Consider the following 13,736-nt stretch of genomic DNA (forward strand, 5'->3'; position numbering starts at 1 on the left):
GATATTTTCTGATAAAAAGTGTATTTACAGATAAATAGCTCTGTGTGTATGTGTGAGAGAGTCTGTGTGTGTGTGTGTGTGAGAGTATGTGTGTATGAAGATAACACATGCACACTTGTATGCACATGTGTGGAAGACAGAGGACAACCTTGTATCACAGTTCAAATACCATTCACCTTGTTTTCTGACACAGCACCTGTTGCTGGGACCTGGAGCTCTCTGGGCAGGATAGGCTGGCAAGCTAGTGAACGCCAGGGCTATCCACCTGTCTGTGCCTCCCTGGCACTAAGATTACAAGTGTATACCACCATGTCTTGCTGACTTCTATTCTGAGATTGACCTCTGGTCTTCATGCCGGCAAGACTATTATTTTACGGAGTGAGTTACTGTGCTAGCTGGCTCTGCGAACAGCCTCTTAAGTACTTACTTGAGTATGATTTTGGTTGTTAGTTTTTTGTGACAAGAATCTCTCTATTGTAGTATCCTTGGCTGGCCTGGAACTTGCTATATAGCCTAGTGGGCCTGAAATTCATAATCTTCTTGACTTAGCTTCCAAGTTTAGGTTACAGGTGTGGGCCACCATAGCCCATCTAAATGAGATCTTAGTCGCCTTTGGAAATGTCTTGACAGTTAATTGAACTTGGCTGCTGTAGGTGCTGTTGCTTTCCCCCTTTTGCTTCATTATTGGCTTGGGTCCAAGAACCCTGACTAGGGGGACAACAAAGGACTGAAGAAACGACTTAGACATGGTTGCAGAAATGCTGGCATCAGGTGGTCTGGGCTCTCTGATGGAGAAATCACAACACCCTGGGAACTCAGAGTATCTATTACATGCAGTTGAACAGGGAGGGAGGTGGCATTATTACATACAGATAAACAAGGAGGCAGGGTTGTTATATGCAGCTGAACGAGGAGGAGGATCTGTAGGAGCAGTTTCTGTAGAGGAGCTGTCTCCAGGTCATAAACATTCAGGAGGAGAACGCTGTGCTGGACATTTTCTGCACACATTGTCAGCATTAGCACACAGTCCCAAGCAAGGCTTTGCTGTCCCTCTGTGCCTCACCCAGGGGAGGCTTTGCCATTCCTATGGATCTGGAGTCTTTGTTATGGCTGTGCCAGGTCAGATACTACTTGTTTACTCAGGACTTCATTGGTTCCCTACATCCCCTCTTGTGTGTGTGTATGAGTGTGTGTGTGTGTGTGTGTGTGTATGAGTGTGTGTGTGTGTGTGCTGTTGGAGATCAAATTTATGGCTTTGCACATGCTCAGTATACAAGCACTCTTTCAGTGAGCTATGTCTTCAGCCTTGGATAAGATTTTAGCTATACAACGGTAAAGGAGAAGTTTGTATTGTTTGTGTATATGTGTGTGTGTGTGTATCATTTTTAAAAATTATCAGTATTTGATTTAAGTACAGTGAAGTATAAATTATAATTATATTAACATATCCCTCTTTAGCCTGTTGATGTAGCTCTTTCTGTGTGTCTCTGTGTGTTTGCCTATGTATAGATTAATGGTTTTTATTCTTTAAAAAGTTGGAATTATTCAGCCCAGCGTTTTCACTTATGGACATATTTTAACATTTTTTTGTCATTACATATTTTTTGTTGTTGTTTTTTGATGTTTTGGATAAATTTTTACAAACAGCCTAAGCTGCCATGAAGGCCTTACTTAAGCTCATGCTGGTGTCGAACTTTAGATCACCTGCCATTGCCTTCCAAGCACTGGGTTATAGGTGTGCACAGGTAAGTAGACAGTGCACATTCTTCAAAAGTTTGACAGTTTGTATGATATCCTCTTTGTGTAATAGCTTTTATTATCAATTTCTATTTTTTCCACTAGTGGAAATAGTATTGGGTCAAATCCCTAAGTGTAAATACTTCTGCACATTTCTGATTACTTCTTGGGTTAAGGCCTTCCATGTGTATCAGCAAGTTCCTTTCTAAAATAATCCTGCCAGTTCACAGCCTCTTTACCAATTCTGTTCTGGCCGTCAATGGTTTTCTTGTGAGTTGAAAGAATGACTTGACATCTTAGAATTGTCAAAGGGCTGCTTATTTTTAGCTCATTGAATTGTGAAGCTGATGCAAAATTACCAGCTTCGAGCCTCCGATTATCTACTCTGGAAATGATAACAGCTACTGATTCTGCTGTTGGAACATCATTTAGCTTCAGTGCCCGTCTGGGCTTTTTATGTTGTGTGATGTGGATATGGTTGTTCCGTGAATGATGGGTTCCTTAACTGAGAACTTTGTGTTCTATGCATACATTCTTAAAAAATGAGCATTTTAAAGTCAGTGTCCCCAAGAGAGAGGAGCAGAGGAAGAATTATCACTCCACAACATAAGTAAAAGTTACTGGCACAAGAAGAGGGTTTCTCTGTGTATCCCAGGTTGTCCTGAAACTCACTGTGTAGACCAGACTAGCCTTGAACCCAGAGATCCGTCTGCCTCTGCCTCCTGAGTACTGGGGTTAAAGACTGTTAATGCTCTTTAATCCCACTCTTGAGAGCTCAAATCAGGAGATACAGGTGAGTTAATGCATTTGATGCCATGAAACGGCTACTTCATTTTTACTATTTTATTCATTTATTTTATTTTTTCCATCATTGCCTCCCTCTCTCCCCTCTTTCCAGTCTTAACCTTACAAATGCTTCTCCCCATTACCCCCTCCCTTTTCAGAGAAGGAAACTTTTCTTGGGTACTACACCCCCGGGGCATCTAGTTACAGCAGGACTGGACACATCCTCTCCCACTGAGACCCAACCAAGCTGTCTAGGTAGGGGGAAAGGGATCCATTGGCGGGGAACAGAGACCAAGAGAGCCCCCACTCCACTTGTTAGGGGACTCACATGAAGACCAAGCTGCACCTTTGCTACAAATTTGCTAGGATGTCTAGGTCCAGCCCTGTATGCTCCCTGGTGGGTGGTCCAGGCTCTGTGAGCTCTCATAGTCCCAGGTTAGTTGACTCTGTGGATCTTCTTATGGTGTCCTTGATCCTTCTGACTTGCTCACTTCTATTCCCCACTCTTTCACAAGACTCCCCAGACTCTGCCTGGTGTTTGGCTATGGGTCTCTGCATCTGCCTCCATTTATTGCTAGATGAAGCCTCTCAGGAGACAGTTTTGCTAGGTTTCTGTCTGCACGCATAGCAGAGTATCATTAATAGTGTCAGGGGTTGGCTCTCTCACGTGGGATGGGTCTCAAGTTGGGACAGTTATTGGTTGGCTGTTACCTCAGTTTGTGCTCCATGTTTATCCCTGCACATCTTGTAGGCGAGGCAAATTTTGGGTTGCAGGTTTTCTGGTGGATTGGTATCCTCCTCCCTCCTGGAATTCCTGCTTGTGTACAGAAGATAGCCACTTCAGTATCTATAACCCTCTCTGGTAGGAATGTCATCTAAGGTCAAAACTATAAACTCCTCTTATCTTCTTCCATCCCGGTCTCCAGCTAGTCACCAGAGGTGACCCCTCCCCTGCTGATTTCCACTCTTACTTCCAGGTCTCTCTTGCCCCACCACCTCCCACACCTGATCATCATCCCCGTTCCCCTCCTCACCTCCTCTCCTACTCATGTCCCTCCCTCCATCCACCTCTGATGACTATTTAATTTCCCCTTCTGAGTGAGATTTGATCATTCTTCCTTGGGACCTCCTTATTCCCAGTTTCTTTGGGTCTGTAGATTGTAGCATCGTTGTCCTTGAACTGATTAGTACAGGAGACAACTTCCTGAACATAATAGCAGTGGCGTAGGCTTTAAGATCAACAACTAATAAACAGGACCTCATGAAACTGAAAAGCTTTTGTAAGACAAAGGACACTGCCAGTAGGACAGAATGGCAGCCTTACATATTAGGAAGATCTTCACTAACCCTACATCCGATAGGGGGCTAACATCCCAAATTTATAAAGAACGCAAGAAATTAGACACCAAGAAATCAAATAACCCAATTTAAAAATGGGGTACAGAGCTTAACAGAGAATTCTCAGTAGAGGAATCTCAAATGGCCAAGAAGCACTTAAAGAAATGTTCAGTGATCTTCGTTATCAGGGAAATACAAGTCACAACGAACCTGAGGTTCTGTCTTACTCCCATCAAAATGGCTAAGGTCAAAAACTGAAGTGAGAGTACATGCTGGTGAGGATGTGGAGCAAGGGAAACACTCCTCCATTGCTGGTGGGAGTGCAAATTTCCACCTTGGAAATCAATTTGGTGGTTTCTCAGAATATTGAGAATAGTTGTACCTCAAGAACCAGCTATACCACTCCTGGGCATATACCAAAATTATGCTCCACCATACCACAAGGGCACTTGCTCCACTATGTTCATAACAGCTTTATTTGTAATAACCAGAAACTGGAAACAACCTAGATGTCCCTCAACTGAAGAATGGGTAAAAAATATAGGTATATCTACACAATTGGAGTACTAGTTAGCTATCAAAACCAAAGCTATCTTGCAGGCAAATGGATGGAACTTGAGAATATCATCCTGACTGAGGTAGAAAGACACATATGGGATGTACTCGCTTATAAGTGGATATTAGTTATAAAGGAGGTTACTTCTTAACAATTTACTTCCAGATAGGTCTGTCTTCTTGCATGGCCCTTCCCTATCAGGTCTGCTCACTCTGTTGCCACTAGAGTCTTAGTCTACTGAAACACAGCCTTCCCCAGCAAAGAAAAGTGAGTATTCTGTGAGTTATAATTTTTTTTTTTCTGACTATAATGCCTAGGAACCCCAAATCCCTGGATGGCTCATTTGAATTCATCTGTTTGTACTAACTTTGCTTACCACCATAGCTTTTGGGAATCCCTTAAATCAGCAAGCTGCAATTCTGAGATGTTTTGTCTTTGGAAGCAAGGAAAATTCTGGGAATTTAAACTCTTGTCTGGAAGGATAGAAAGTGTTTTCCTGAGGTTCACATGTGTGTGGGGTCACTGTTTGTATGATGGTAGGAGAGACCATGCATGCATACATGGTGTAACAATGAGTGATGCTGACCTGGCCATGAGTTAGGAAACCCAGGATCTGTTTTGGCCAAACTCTGATAACCATGTTGTTCATTCTGCTTTCTCTGATCTAAACTACCATTTTCTGTAAAATTAGATTGAATTAATTAAGTAATTTTAAATTCTAAAATTATATCTCTTTTTTATTCTTTCTTACCTCTTGTTATTTCTAAACATTTTTTTCTGTCTGTAAATCTTTAAACTTGCATAAAAATTAAGTAGTTTTAGGTATGTAGGGATTAAAGAGCACCAGAGAAAGTCATTTAAGAAGTAGATGGTTAAAGGTTGAGGAGACAACAAAGTATTAAAAATGAGAAACCTGCTCATAAAACACTAGTTAGCAGGAAAGGCAGTGAACATGCATTAGGGGATTTTATAATTTTATATTACAGTCCTGTTCATATGAGCCAAACTGCATATTATAAATATGTGTAGGCCTTTGAAATGCTGGTCCCAGTAATAGAGCAAGATGGCTTCTTTCTAATCTATACTTTCCATAAACACAGTTTAGAAACACTAGAGAAACCAGATAAAATAATGATAGTAGCTGTGATCAGTGGTTGCACACCATGATCCAAGCACTTGGTAGTTTCACAGTCATCCTTGCAATAGCCTGGAAAAGGGCTGCAGTTATTCCTACCTTTCCCTACTACAGATGTGGAAATGAATGGCAGCATATAATGCTGCAATTTGAATCCCATTCTCTTAGCTGCCGGGGTGAAGACAGAAGTCTAGGCTAGGAGATAAGACAGTGGCCCAGCTGCAGCAGCGTCAGGTGTACCTATGACCTTGAAGCAGACAGTTGTCAGACTGCAGAGGTTGTGCCCTTGCCTTCTTGCTCTTATGTTGCTGGGTTTTTTTTTTTTTTTTTTTTTTTTTTTTTTTTTTTTTTTTTTTTCCTAATGCTCTTCTGTTCTACTCAACTGGGCACTGGAACATCCATGAGCTGAGTTTTCTCGACTGCCCTAGATCAAATCTTCTATCACTGTGTTAGTTTTCTGAGCCTGTACACTCATTCTGTTGTGCAAAATTCAAATATACAAAGAACGGAAAAAGAAGATTGTGGCCACCATAAATTGTTACCTTCTAGATACAGACTGAGGCAGCTACAGAACTTAAAGCTGAAGCAGACTGATCCAAGATGCACCCTCTCCAAAAAAAGAAGAAAGGAAGGAAAAAGGCAAGGAATACAAAAAGGAAGTAAGGAAAAGAAGGAAAGGAAGGAAAGAACGGAAAAAGAGTTTGCCTGATGTGTGGGCTGAATGCTAACCACACCGTAGCAGAGGTACAGATCTTCTGTAGATCAAAACAGCACTTGTAGGTTCCAGCTTGTTCTCGGCTAAGCTCTTTGATCCAAAGACCAGAAAAATCCTAGCACCCAGCTCAGCTCAGGAGTTCAATTCAGAGGTATAGGAGTGGCTCCTTGATTGAAAGGTAACTTCATTTCTTACTGGTAGACCAGTAGTCCACCTGCAGTTCTGTGCTTACATTGTGCTGCATACTTCTTGAAAGCTCTCTGGGTTCCCGATATGTGGAGTTGTTTCTCTTCAGTATATTTTGAGGGATGATCTCTCTCTCTCTCTCTCTCTCTCTCTCTCTCTCTCTCTCTCTCTCTCTCTTTCTCTCTCTCTTTTCCTTATTTCTCTTCCTTCCTTCCTTCCTTCCTTCCTTCCTTCCTTCCTTCCTTCCTTCCTTTCTTTCTTTCTTTCTTTCTTTTGACAAGGTTTCTCTTGTGTAGCCCTGGTTGTCCTGAAACTTGCTCTGTGGACCAGGTTGGCCTTGAGCTCACAGAGATCTGCCTGCTCCTGCCTCCAGAGATCTGGGAGCTGGGATTAAAGGCATATGCCATGACTACTCAGCTGAGGGTGGGGCAGGGTGTGTGATTTCTTTCTTTCTTTCTTTCTTTCTTTCTTTCTTTCTTTCTTTCTTTCTTTCTTTCTTTCTTTCTTTCTTTCTTTCTTTCTTTCTTTCTAAAATTATGTATGTGAGTACACTGTAGCTGTCTTCAGACACCCAGGAGAGGGCATCAGATCTCATTACAGATGGTTATGAGCCACCATGTGGTTGCTGGGAATTGAACTCAGGACCTCTGGAAGAGCAGTTAGTGCTCTTAACTGGTGAGCCATCTCTCAGCATCTCTAGATGATTTCTTATCTAGCCTCCTATTCTGTGGTAGTGTGTGTGTGTGTGTGTGTCTAGATAATGCTAATTAAAAACTTCCTGGGTTCCTGGTTGTGTGGACTTGTTACTTTTGGGTTCTTTGTCTCTTCTTAGGGGATGACTTCTTAGGTAGATTTCTACTCTGTGGTAGGAGTTCATCTTTTGGTGCTGGACCCCTACTGTTGTGTCTACTCTTTGAGGGACCTTAGCACTGGTCAGAGCACCTGGAAGGGGATCTGGAAGAGGCTTCTGTGTGTTCTTGTTCAGGAACAAAGGAGTGTTGTGTCTAGTGACTCTGAGTTTGTTGGAGTATGTCTTTTTGTGACCTTCACAAGTTGTTTGTTTTGAATTCTACTTGCTGTCTGGGATTTGGCATTTGACTCACGCTAGACCTTAGCTATCTGTCTTCCTTGGAGATGGCTTGAACAGCTTTTATTTCTTCCCTTTCTTTCTGCATCAAATCCTTCCTCCCTTCTAGTTTCTCCTTTCTCTCCTACTCTTTCTGGATTTTTGTTGCTGTTATTACTATTGTTTTGTTTTGAGACAGTGTCTGCATACCCTAGACTGGTCTGGAATTTATTATATAGAACAGGGTGACCTTGAATTCATAATGATTCTCCTGCTTCAGCTCCCCCCAATACTAAGTCTACAGACACAAGCTGCCTGTCACATGTGATCTTAAACTGTTTTTTATTTTTTATTTTTTAATTTTTTCCCCAAATTTTTTGAGCAAAGAAATGGTGTCTTTTGCAGTTAATTAATTTCTTTCATATTGATACCAAGCTTAAGTAGAATTTAAAGGGTATACTTAATTTTTTTTTATCAGTGACCTGTAGTGGGATATAGCTTTTGTTATTTTTAAAGATACTTAATTTGTCAAAACCTTGACTTTTTAAAATTAGTCTCTAATCTTTTCCATATGTCTGAAATAGTTAAAATTCAAAGAAATTATGACATTTCTTCTCCCAAAGACTTTTTAAATCTTTTACACAATTTTTACGAGGCTTGTTTAAAACTGTTTCTAAGTCTAGTACATGAACTGAATAACTAGTTCCTATTTTAAGTTGGATTCTTTGTAGAGTCATTCATGATAATCTCCTGCCCAGAGTAGCTGTATGACCTTGGACAAGCCATTAAAATCTCTGTGTCTCATTTTCCTCATCTGTAGAATGAGGATAGTATTGGTTCTTACTTCCTAGAGTCCTTGGGAAGAGTAAATGAGTTATATAAAACAACACAGGTCAGGACTTGGGACAAGGCAAATGATCGGTTGTTGGTTTGTCATCATTTAAAAAGCAAAGTGCAAGACAGTTAAAAGCAAAAACTTATTTTCCCCATTATAGCACTGTAGACAGTGTTTAGTGGTTATAATGAGCCTGTCTTTGGAGTCAGTCTGACCTGGGTTTAAATCTTGTAGCCCAGCCATTCTCTGGGTGACATTTGAATAATTCTGTCTACCTCATGAGCATGAGAATCACAAGCAAGTGTAATGAAGCACTTCAAATACCTTGGCTTACAGGAAGTGAGCATAAGTGGTCATTGTCGTCTTTATGTTAAAGCCCAAATTGGAGGCATTTGCCCTCTGAGCTCCCAGAGTTGCTCCCTGAGTCTGTGCACTCCGGATGTGTGGTGTGGCCTCCATGGAACAGAGAGAGTCTGCCATAACTTGTTGAGTAACTATGGAAGACTGTATCAAAATAAAGAAAATTGGAGAAGGTACTTGTATGGTGTATAAGAATGTATAACTACAGGCCAGACGGTGGCCATGAGGAAAATCGGTCTTGAAAGTGTGGAAGGAGCACCTAGTTCTGCAATTGGGGAAATGTCTGTGAAAAGAACTTTGCCATCCAAATATAGTCAGAATTCAGGCTGTGCTCATGTAGGACTCCAGCTTGTATCTAAGTTTTGAGTTCCTGTCCTTGGATCTCAAGAAGTCCTTGGACTTTATCCCTCCTGGTCAGTTCCTAGATTCCTTATTCATGAAGAATTACCTGTCTAAAACCTCCTGGGGACTGTGTTTTTCACTCCCCGAAGAGTTCTTCACAGAGACTTGAAAACTCAAAATCTATTGGTTGATGACAAAGGAGCAATCAAACTGGCTAGTTTTGGCCTTGACAGGGCATTCAGAATACAGATAAGAGTGTGCATTCATGAGGTAGTGACACTATGGTACTATCTTTGGAAGTGTTGCTGGAATCAGCTTGTTACTCAATCCTGCTTGACATCTGGAGCACTGGGACCATATATCTCTAGAACTGACAACTAAGAAGCCACTATTTGGTGGCGATTCAGAGACTGGCCAACTTTTCAGGATTTTCAGAGCTCTGGCAACTAACTCCTAACAACCAAGTTTGGCTGGATGTGGAGTCTATGCAGGACTACAGGAACACATTTTTCAAGCGGAAGCCAGGGAGCCTCGCATCCCATGTCAAGAATCTGGATCAACAGCTCTGATTTGCTCTCAAGAAACTAGTCTATGATCCTGCCAACCAAACAGATTTTTGGCAAAATATCCCTGAAGCACTCGTGCTTTGATGAGTTGGACAATCAGGTTAAGAAGATGGAGCTTTCTGTGGCATTCCTTGCCTGCTGTGGCAGGGGAAGATAGTAGCATTTGCTGTTGGCTTTCTTCTTCCTATCTTCTTCTTTTCTTTTGTAATCTAACATCTGGACTTTTCCTAATTTTATACGTATAACTTAATTAACATGTAAATATTATTCTATATAATTTAAATATAATAATTCTGTATATGTGCTTTTAAAAAAGCACAAATTGGAGTCAGGCTTGGTGGTATTTGCTTGTGATCCTAGCACTCAGGATGCTGAGGCAGGAGAATCATGCCTGTATTACATAGCAAACAAAACCAAAAACATGCTAATGACCCAAATTGGCACATTTTCATCCAGTTTTATATGCAGTTTTCAAACATTGATGTCCACAGTATTAATACAGTTATACATCTTTTAAAAAAATAACATTTTATCACAAATGCCTTTTACACTAACTACATAAACTTCAAAGCCATCATGTTCATTTCTGTATAATGTTTAATTAAGTAGTTATAACTTACTTTGCTCTTTAGTCCTGAATATCGAAGTTCTTTCTAATTCACAATCTTACTCAATGTTACAGTGTTACAAAGTGACACAAGGTGAAACAGCTTCAGGTTAGAACCTTTCATGTTTACAATACTATCTTAGAAAAAAGATTAACTGAAGAATTCCTACATATGTAACTGTTTCCCTGGTCTTTGTGAAGTTTCATATTTCTTATTGAGCCACTTCTAGATGGCATGTACTACTTTATCCTAAGGACCCAGAGATTCCTCAGGGTTCAGTGGCTATTTATTGACTTAATGAATATATTGTTGTATTATTTCCCAGGAATGGTAAGAATTTTATGATTCTATTCTATTTTAAATTACTATTAAGCCAAAGTAATTTCTTTTCAAATATAGAAACAATGGGATGATAACAAAACCATTAAGCAAAATATTTTACCCCAATATTTTGCTTATAGCTCTTTTATTATTATCTACTGATTTTTAGTTAGTAGACAAAGGAATGGTTTTCACCATGGTATTTTCATACCTGCGTATGTATATATTTTGTTACTATTGGGGCCCCCACCATCTTCTGTGCCCATTCCTACTTCTATCCTCTTATTGGGCCCCTTTACCCTGTAAGTCATCCCTTCTGCCTTCATGTCAGATTTTGCTAACCTTTTTTGGTCCCCACTTTAGGCTTTTTTCTTCCGTGTGATAGTCTCTCTATTACTTTATGGGCTTCATGCACACATAAACCTAAATACATGCATGTAATTTAAATCTATATTCTACATATGAGATAACACATACAATATTTGTCTTTCTGAGTCTGGCTTTTGCTTCCCACCATGATCTCCAGTTCCATCCATTTTCCTGAAAATGTTCATGTTGTTCTTCTTTATGGCCATGTAAAGCCCTGTTGTATGTGTGTACCAGGTTTCCTTTTTTTCAGTCGTCTGCTGAATGGGCCTCTAGGCTGTTCCCTTACTTCCATGAATTGTAAACAGTAGACATGGATATGCAAGTAACTCTGCAGTGTGATGACTTGGGAGCCAGAGGATTTGGTGAGACTAGGTGTGTTTTATGCTCAGCATGGTGCTGCAGAGCTCTTAGCCTGCCTGCTGAGGACCAGTACTTCCTATGACCAGATTCTAGTTCTGTCCCTGTTGTCGTTGACCAGTGCTGTGACTTAATGAATGCTGGTTCGCATCACTGAGCATCTCTTTGAAGTGATGTAACCGGCAAGTGAAATGCACTCCCTAAATGTAAAGATGTTCAAGGTGCATCTTTGGTGGCATTTTCTGTGGTCCACTGAACACTGACGGAAGGGAACTTTGTGGTTTCAGAGGTTACCACTTGTCTTTAGGCCACAGGAAGAGCGGAAGGTTAAACATTGCTAATACAAGCATGCTGTGTGCCAGTAGCTTCACATGTCTCATTTAATCTTTAAAGGTAACATTACAAAGCAAAATGCTCCTTCTGTTCTCTCTACCCCGTTCCAGGCAAGGAAATACATTTTTTTTTTTTTTTTTTTTTTTTTTTTTTTGAGGTAAGTGCTCATTGTGGAAACAGCTGGAGAAATCCAGGTTAAAATTCTATCTAGGTCAGCTACTCAATAACCATGTGGCCTTCAGTCTCCCACTCCGAGACTGTTTCCTTCCTTCCCTAAAAATAATGACAGCAAAAGTAGCTCACCTCATAGGACTGTTGAGAACATTAAAAATGTGGGTGAACCAGAGGCTTGTAGTCAGTTCATAATAGATTGATTGTAACCTTGAGGTTGCTGAGACTTCCTGAGATGGGCTTTTTTACCAACATATGGCTTCAGGAAATGACACTTTGTTCAAAGGAAACACCTGATTTGAAGACATGCATGCAAATATTATTGATTAACACAGAAGTATGAATATGGGCAGGAGTAGGGCTGGAACAAAAGGAGAATTATCTAGGAATCCATTGGATTTATTTATTTCCTGGGCAACTGTTAGGTTTATGCATTCTGTTAGGGACAATTCATTGATAAAATAGACACTGTGGCTCTCCATTTTGTCTCAGAGTGAGGAAGGAAAGTGGAGAAGCTGTACTTTGGTTTAAGTTTGATGAACAGGAAAAAAAAGGCAATAAAAGGAACTTGACAGAAGCCTTGTTATTTTTTCATTTGTCACAACAAGAGTAGGTAATGGGCTTCACTGGTGCCAGACACTAAAGTCACTCTCTGCTGGAGGATGAGAGAGAGTCCCTTGTAATTAGGACCAACACGGAATTACCAGTAGTGAACTTGTCCCATGGATGGAGCCTTCTAATCGGATACGGATGTTCAGTTGAGGGTTGGTCCCAGTTGGGGTGTGGCTCTGAGTGAGAAGCTGGCCTTGATTAGTGGTGAAAGAAAGCTGTGTTTCACATGAAGTTCAAATCAGGAGAAATAAAATTATGTCCAGAACTCATTTCTAGACAGTCAAAATTAAGGCAGATGGAATCTTGTTGGAAGGTGGAGAAAGAAAGTGGTAACAGAAGTGTACCAGAGACTTGCTGCTTGTCGTGTTGGGGTTTGTACGGAAAGGGCTGTGGAAACGGCAGTGCCAGGTGTTCTTCTGTTTGACTTTAGATTTCTCTAAATCAAATGGACCATGTTTCAACCCTTTGCTGAGGATTTCCTTTATGGTTTAGAAAATATAAAGTCTTTCCCATGTTTTAGACTTTATTATTTGGGGGAACTTATTATTTCCGGTTGCAAGTTGTAAGAGTTAAATATTCTCCTTGAGGAGAGAAAAAGATTAATAATATGAAGCAGAGGTATCCAAATCATTGTCACAGTTAATGTTATGCAGTCACACCTAAAGACTTGGTGTGATTAATGAAAACAAAAATGAATCTTACCGAAGAACGTAACAACTAGTATGGGAAAATTATTTCCAAGCTCTTGTATCTGACTAGTCCTATTTGAAAAGTATTGTACTTGAGATAATTTGTAGATGTGATTAGATATTGACTCATATATTAAAATTCATGACATTTTGTTTGGGAACAGGACTAAAATATCTGATTTGTTTATCAGAATTTTCGAGCCATAGTCAACAGGGGAGGGAGAAAAGCTCTTGGTACACATCCAGCCTTGTAATAGGCTTTTCACACGTTCATTTGAACTTCCAGCCTAGCTGAATTTCAGGCTCTTCTGCTTGAGTCAAATGGAGGCTCTGTTTCTTAGTTACTGTGTGGGTTTGGACGGGATGTTGAATGTCTCCGAGCTTTGGTGTCACCCTCAAACACAAATAACAGCCCTTTAGGGCAGATGGGAGGTAGAAGTGTTTGTTCTGGGAAGGTTCGCACACTGTGTTTGGCACTCAGCGTGGGCTAATACATCTTTCTTATTGTTATTTGGTCCTATTCCAGTTTTGTAGGTGAAGCTAGCTCTAAGTGGAAATGAGCTGGGCATCCAGTTAAAAGGTGCTTTGTTGTGATAAAATATCTCTTTCTGGAGAGCTTTGCTGAGTGTTTCTCTTCTATTTTGATGAGAAAGC

At 40.5% G+C, this 13,736-nt stretch overlaps 1 protein-coding gene and 1 pseudogene across 4 annotated transcripts in view; both read left to right on the forward strand.

Moving 5' to 3' along the window:
- Positions 1 to 13,736, forward strand: part of Prelid2 (PRELI domain containing 2) — a 73,044-nt gene that overhangs the window by 44,906 nt on the left and 14,402 nt on the right. The gene's annotated exons all lie outside the window — the stretch shown is intronic.
- Positions 8,851 to 9,779, forward strand: LOC117720040 (cyclin-dependent kinase 1 pseudogene; annotated as a pseudogene).

Source organism: Arvicanthis niloticus, chromosome 14 (genome assembly GCF_011762505.2).
Source record: "Arvicanthis niloticus isolate mArvNil1 chromosome 14, mArvNil1.pat.X, whole genome shotgun sequence".
NCBI classification, from domain to species: domain Eukaryota; kingdom Metazoa; phylum Chordata; class Mammalia; order Rodentia; family Muridae; genus Arvicanthis; species Arvicanthis niloticus.